Source organism: Salarias fasciatus, chromosome 2, assembly GCF_902148845.1.
Source record: "Salarias fasciatus chromosome 2, fSalaFa1.1, whole genome shotgun sequence".
Taxonomy (NCBI): Eukaryota; Metazoa; Chordata; class Actinopteri; order Blenniiformes; family Blenniidae; genus Salarias; species Salarias fasciatus.
The window spans coordinates 487532-494541 of record NC_043746.1 but is presented as its reverse complement, the minus strand read 5'-3'; the positions used below and the strand labels follow the sequence as shown (position 1 = coordinate 494541).

The 7010-nt window shown below is 43.5% G+C and overlaps 1 non-coding gene across 1 annotated transcript; it reads left to right on the top strand.

Moving 5' to 3' along the window:
* The first annotated feature begins 435 nt into the window (after positions 1-435).
* Positions 436-517, top strand: trnal-cag (transfer RNA leucine (anticodon CAG)). The gene has a single exon. It is a non-coding gene; the product is annotated as a tRNA-Leu (tRNA).
* Positions 518-7010: the final 6493 nt, after the last annotated feature.

Sequence of the window (7010 nt, the reverse complement as noted above, 5' to 3'; positions counted from 1 at the left end):
TCCATTCATTGAAAATCTAAATACTTGTACGTGGTGTTCGATATACACAGCTCACAATAACATTTTTCTTTTGTCATTCAACCAACCACACAGCCATGAAGCCACCATTTCACAGGTGAGAAGCCTATTGGTCTCCCAGGCTCATCAGCTGGAAGTATCACAGCCGTCCAACTTTCTCAACATGGTCAACCCAACAGCTGCTGACTGCATGAGTGATTGTTGCTCTCAATGGTCCTCAACGGTGAGCAGAGTGGTGCAGCGGGAGCGTGCTGGGAACATAACCCAGAGGCTGATGGATCGAAACCATCCTCTGCTACTGGTCACTCACACGTTTCTTGGTCCCTGCTCCAAAAACGATAAGTCCTTGTTCCTTCTTGCAGCCTTGGCCAGTTGCCACTTCCCGGTCGGATGATCACCAGATGTTCTGGTCTGACAGGTAGTGTGGCCGAGCGGTCCAAGGCGCTGGATTCAGGTTCCAGTCTCTCAGGAGGCGTGGGTTCAAATCCCACCACTGCCAGTCCGACGGCAAGTCCCCATGGACAAACAACATATAGATCGCTAGATAGATAGGGTATTTATTGACAAAATAAACCAATGTAGATATCAAGAATGTATTAATATTTACTAATTAATACATCTTTCAATAGATAGATGTTTTGTTCATTCTAAACCTGATATATATTTTAAATGTAGATTTTTAATGTTTAATATATTTAGGGAGTGACACATCACAAATCCCCGGAGGCGGGGAAGACAGAGGGCAAGGAAGCGAGCAGCTGTCATCGCCAATCCCTTTGGTTTCACAAAACAACGGCTTGGGGACAAATGCAGCGGCTGGCTTGAGTGTTCCATAGAGCAAGTAAATCGCTTCCTCCGGGACACCGTGAGCGATCCTCTGAGAGACCTGGAACTGGAGCCCAACAAAGCTCTCATCAGCCCAGACCCCCCCAACAGCGGAATTAAACTTGAAGGAGCCAAGCCTGAAGGAGGCTGAGGAGGTCGTCAAGGCGGCCCGCTCGGCATCGGCACCAGGCCCCAGTGGAATCCCTTACCTGGTCTACAAGCGCTGCCCGGAGCTTCTACGGCACCTGTGGAGAATCCTGAAGGTGATTTGGAGAAGGGGGAAAGTGGCCGGCCAGTGGAGGCGGGCTGAGGGAGTGTGGATTCCCAAAGAGGAGAACTCAAGTGACATCAGTCAGTTCCGTTCCATCTCATTGCTGAGCGTGGAAGGAAAAGTGTTTCTTAGCATCGTCTCACAAAGACTGACCGGAGTTTCTCCTCCAAAACAGCTATATTGATCCATCAGTTCAGAAGGGAGGGATCTCTGCACCTGGCTGTTTGGAACACACTGGCGTCGTCACGCAACTAATCAGAGAGGCCCATGAGAACAAAGGCGACCTTGCTGTTTTGTGGTTGGACCTGGCCAATGCCTATGCAGTAGGGCTGAACGATATATCGTTATCATATCGATATGGGGATATGAACATTCAGGACATTAGTTTCTCAAAAATCAACAATATCAAGATTTCCCCTGCTTGCCCTGCATGTCAGCTCGCCCATGCACAGGTAAGGCCAGCCAACCACAAACCTCGTTTACTGGTTGACAGCTGATGGCAGAGGGCGGGTGCAGAATCTGCACAAACGAGTTTGGTGGCAGTGGCAGTGAGTTCTCATAAATAAAACTGCAGTTTTTTTTACATCCTTTTGTATTATGATGTTTTTATTTTTCTGAAAAATGCTTAACTTTCACTGGATCCATTGTAATGTATCGTATCGATGTCGAGATATCTGGCATGGATATCGAGATATGAAATTTTGCCCATATCGTTCAGCCCTACTATGCAGTGTGCTGGATCAAGGGTCCAGTGTCTCAGTAGGTGTGGGTTCTAATCCCACCACTGCTGGTGAGTGGCCCTTACAAGGCTTCTCTGATATTGGTAGATTAACAAAATCAGATGACATGTGAACGATGCTGTTATTCTGGGAAATGTGACACACCGGTTAACTTGAAACATTGCGACTGCCTTCAGCCTCAATCTTGTGTGTTAAAAAATCAGGTACACTGAACTTTCAACACTGGAATGAGGACACATGCCAAAAGACAACACTCTTGAACTCATCTGTGCACTTAGATTTCCAGGAGAAGTCACTGGTTCTTCCAATACCTGCTTCCTGTTTTTTCTGACTCTATTTACAATGGAGCAAATGCACCGATTGAATAATCTGCTCATACAACACGAGCCGCCGTCTTCAGCTGTTTGAAGGGCAGGAATTGATTATTGATCAGGATAGACTACCTCTTTGTACAATCTGATTTGAAATTTATTTTGATCCGACTAAATCAGATCCACTCCACTGTCTATATGAGACATGTACTATACATTTGATGTCACAGTCCAACTATAATGAGGATTTTTGGACCCATCTAAAATGGGGCAGAGAGCGAGAGAGAGAGAGGGAGAGAGAGAGAGCGAGAGAGAGAGAGAGAGGAGGGGAAGACAGAGAGAGAGAGAGCATATGATCTAGACTTGTCTAATACCTGATGAGATAAATAAGACATGAATGAAAATTCAATAAAGTGGGATTTTTATTTTGTTGTTTCATATAAATGATGGTAGAAATTGTTTGGAAAAAAATACTTTCTCACACTGACATATTTGACACATTGAAGGTTAAAATCACTGTTAAACCAGAAAATACTGTCGAAATTTGAATTGATTTCAAAAAAGTATCCTAGACAAACATGGAACGGTGTCGGTAAATCTCTGGTCAGGAGGTTTAAAGGTGCATGTGACTGTCTGTCTCCTTGTGGTTATGCATGTCCATGGTGTTTCTTGCCTGCATTCGTTATAAAGTGGGACGAGGTGAGGAAGAAAGGAAGGATGGATGGGCGAAAGATTAGGACAGGTAGGTTCAAATCAAGTTTAAATGTGGTTCATTGAATTTGAATATTTTTTCAGATTGTACTTTCTCTTCCTCTTGTATTGAGAAACTGACTTGGGCTGAAATAAAATGAAATTGCATAAAATGTACAATTTATGCCCTCTTGAAGAATGTTACACCTCACAGGATCAAACAGTCAAAATGTTGTCAAAGAGAGTAGAGTTTCATAGGCTTTGAAAAGATATCCTGTCCATATGAGTAATTGGGAACACAGATTACTGTTTTGTACTCATTCAGTGCAAACTGAAGCCTGCACCTGCTGCTAATTACAACTTAGGACTGAATTCAGAAAGAATACAGCAACACTCTTTTTTCCGATTCTGACTTTTTTCCAGCTTCTCTGCCTAAAAATCCTGCCAACGTTTGGCGAACTTCTCAGGCACTGCGACAATAGCGTCAAACACGTCATCATGCATTTTCTTTTTTTGACTTCACAGTTAGCGCTTGTTTCTGAATCAGCGATGTTTCAGATCGCAAGAATCAGATCTGAATCACTTGATAAAATGCATTCAGCTGCATGGTCAGTATAACCTGAGAAGGCCTCAGAGTATCTCACAGTGGATTTTTTTCTCTTTTTCAAAACCCATGAGGTGATGATCAGGGGTGAAAGGAAATGGATATGGTCCACACGTTAGAGATAGAGAGATAAAGATATACTTTATTAATCCCAGACTGGGAAATTCAAGTGTCACAGCAGCATCAGTAGCAATGCACACAAAAGTAAAAATATATAATTAGTGCAGAAAAATTATATACAGTGAAGGCTATTATATACATTATTGACATACCTATGCACAAACTTATGTACAGTGAAAGTTATTATATACATATATTGACATACCTATACACAAACAGCCATTATATACAAACATATATATACTCACATGTATAAATATATATATACATAGGCATACATACATATATAATAAGCACATACTGTGACATGTGCTGAATAAAGGAAAGAGGTGTGTGCGGGGCAGAATAAAGAAAAGTGAGAATGCTTTGGTAATAAATAAGAGTGTTGTCCGGAGAAATGGGGCCTATGCAGCACACCGCTGTGAGTTTCCTCTGTCGGGCAGGTGAGAGTTGTTGTCCAGGGTTATGGCTTGTGGCAGGAATGATTTCCTGTATCTGCCCTTGTGACAGCGGCGCTGTTAAATGTGTAAAATGTGTAAAATGTGAAACATTCCTTACAAAAAAGTCCCAATTGAAGCCAATAAGAGTGGTGGTTCTGTTTTGTGTTCTGTTAAATTTCAATGATGCTCAGAAAAGAAATGTCTTATAAACTAACGACCGGTGTTTTCACTCAGCAGTCCATGAGTGAAATCTGAACCACAGCATTTGCTAAGGGGCTATATAGGTGCGTTTGATTTAACACACTGGGACGTTTTCCACAACTGGTCCATAGATGTCAAGACGCGCTGCATGCGCCTGTACAGGATGAAGGATAAATTAAACCAACAAAAAGGTCTCATCATCTGGGGTGTCATTTTTAAAACGTACAGGATAAATACGAAAAGTGTCCATGTGCCCAAAACAATAATAATAATAATAACCAAAATGGAATCAATTTAATGTATATTACATGCACCTTTCCCTTCCTGAATGACAATCAGCTTGGAAAGTTACAGCCTCTCCCCATGCCCCGCCTTCAACACACCCACTTTCATATTGTTTTTGATGACGCATTCACATGTAAATTTAAGGCCCAAACACATAGAAATTTCACTCATCTCCATCATGTAATTGGGGGCCTAATAGTACCGGCAAGAATTTAAAACTACTTTCATGCCTAAAATGATGAAGGAAAAACATGGAAAATGAAACCAGCTGGAGGAAGGAAGGAACGCCCCTGTCTCCTTTTACAGAAAGCTTCCTGCACGCAATCATTTTCCCTCACAATCCGTTTCACCATAGGCTAGAGGAATAATTAACACACACACACACACACACACACACACGCACACACAAGTCTAACGACTGGGAAATTAGCTCTGCGTCTGGGCCTGTGATTCATTTTTCAGAAGCAGGGAAACGATAATGACAGAAAGTGTGGAACCAGGAAATAAGACGGAGAAAGAGACATGACTGATGGACACTCTGCTTTGATTATTATTCGTTTCTCTTATGTCCTCTGCCCCACGGGACCTGTCTTCACTTCTGAGAGCACTTATTCCCGAACGTTTAACCATTTACTGCATTCATCGGCTACATGAGTGAAATTGCCAGGGCTGTTCAATTCATCAGTATCAGTGTGCAAAATGTACTTATTGAAAGAGACGGCGTGAACTGTGGTGAAGTGTCCTCCAATGTACTGTTAGTGTCTTCATCTGCAGCACATTCAAAAAGACAGCATTTTTAATCAGTTCATTGGGTTTGGAGTCCTGTGTCTTGGGTTCAAATCTGGGTGGAACCTTTCTTTGTGGTTTGTTTGTTGTCCCCAAGGTTTTTTTCTTAGTCTTTTTACTTTAATTACACACTCCAAAAAAATGCGTTTATGGCCAAAATGTAACCTGGAATCGGCTCCAGGACCCTGAAACCCTGACCTGGATAAACACATTTAAAAGATGAATACGAGGGGGTACCCAAAAGAAACCGGCATTTGGTCAGAAAACAATAATAATAATGAGTTTCGCCTTCTGGCCGTCAGATGTGCTGCAGGTAAGCCTCGTGCACATCTGTGAGAAATCTGAGCTCCCAGAGTGACACTGACACCTGTCAGGAGCTATTTATAGTAACGGAGTGCAGCGGCGGTCTGCGATTTTTTCCAAAATGGCGACATTGACTGTGAAGCCAGAGCAGAACATTAAATTCTGCTTCTTGCTGGAAAAACAGCAGCAGAAACACTCAGCTTGTTGCAGCAAGCCTACAAGGATGCTGCTCTGGGGAAGACTCAGGTCCATGAGTGGTCCGGGGGTTTGAGAAGGGCCAGATGTCGGCGCGTCAGGTCCGCTCAGCGTGAAAACAATGCTGAGCTGCTTCTCGGCTGTCCAGGGTCTCGTCCACAGCGAGTCTGTCCCTCCAGGTCAGACTGTAAACCAGGACTACTACAGGAAGTCCTCAGACGCTCCGTGAGGATGTGAGGAGGAAGCAGAGCGTCGTGGCGGAGTGGAGCCGGTTGATCCACCACCACAGAGCGCCAGCGGACACGGCGCTGCGCCTCACGCCGTTTCTGGAGAAGAATGAGATGAATCTCCTCTCCCATCCGCCTGATTCTCCAGATGAAGCCTCCAGGGACTTTTTCTTGTTCCCCAGGTTGAAGAAGCAGCTGAAGGGACAGCGGTTTGCAGATGTGGAGGAGGGGACGGAAAAATCACAGCCGGCCCTGAATGACTCTACGCACGGGTCTGACGACGCATTGGTGAAGTGGGAGACACGGCTGGAGCGCTGCATTAATGCGGATGGGGATTATTTTGAAGGCAACTGTGATGTTTTATTTTGAAATGGCAGAAATAAAAAGTTACAGTCAAATTCTGGATTCTTTTGGGTACGCCCTCGTACATCATAATTAAATAAAAGTTTAAATCTTGTTGGAGAACTGCATAAAAGAAAAAAAATTCTGATAACGGGGCTGTTCCTAATACTACATGTAAAAGATTATTCTGCCGGGATAGTAAACAGAGGCCAGGTGATCAAACAGTGCTCTGTTCAGGTCTCTTCCAATTTTCTTATTTTCTTGAGTGTGGATCCCTCCAGGCACGACAAAACACAAGTGGTCTTCGAACTGATTTAATGAAGTTTGACGAACTCCATTACAACCGTGAAAACTGGAAGCAAACAATACAATTAGAATTTCAACTCGCTGTATACAAACAGATCACAAACAAAACAAACAATACAATAGAATACCTCGTTGGCTGCATGCCTACAACGAAGGGATATCATCACCGGATCCTGCTTCGTGTCTCTTGACGGAAAACTTAATCCTTTTGAGCCAAATGGCGAGGTAATTCAACACACCGTGTCGCCGCCAACAGAGAAACAGCAGTCCAAACCGGAAGTGAACGGCACTTACGTCACCCTTATAACCCGAAACCGAGACATGCAGCACCCAATAATCACTTTAC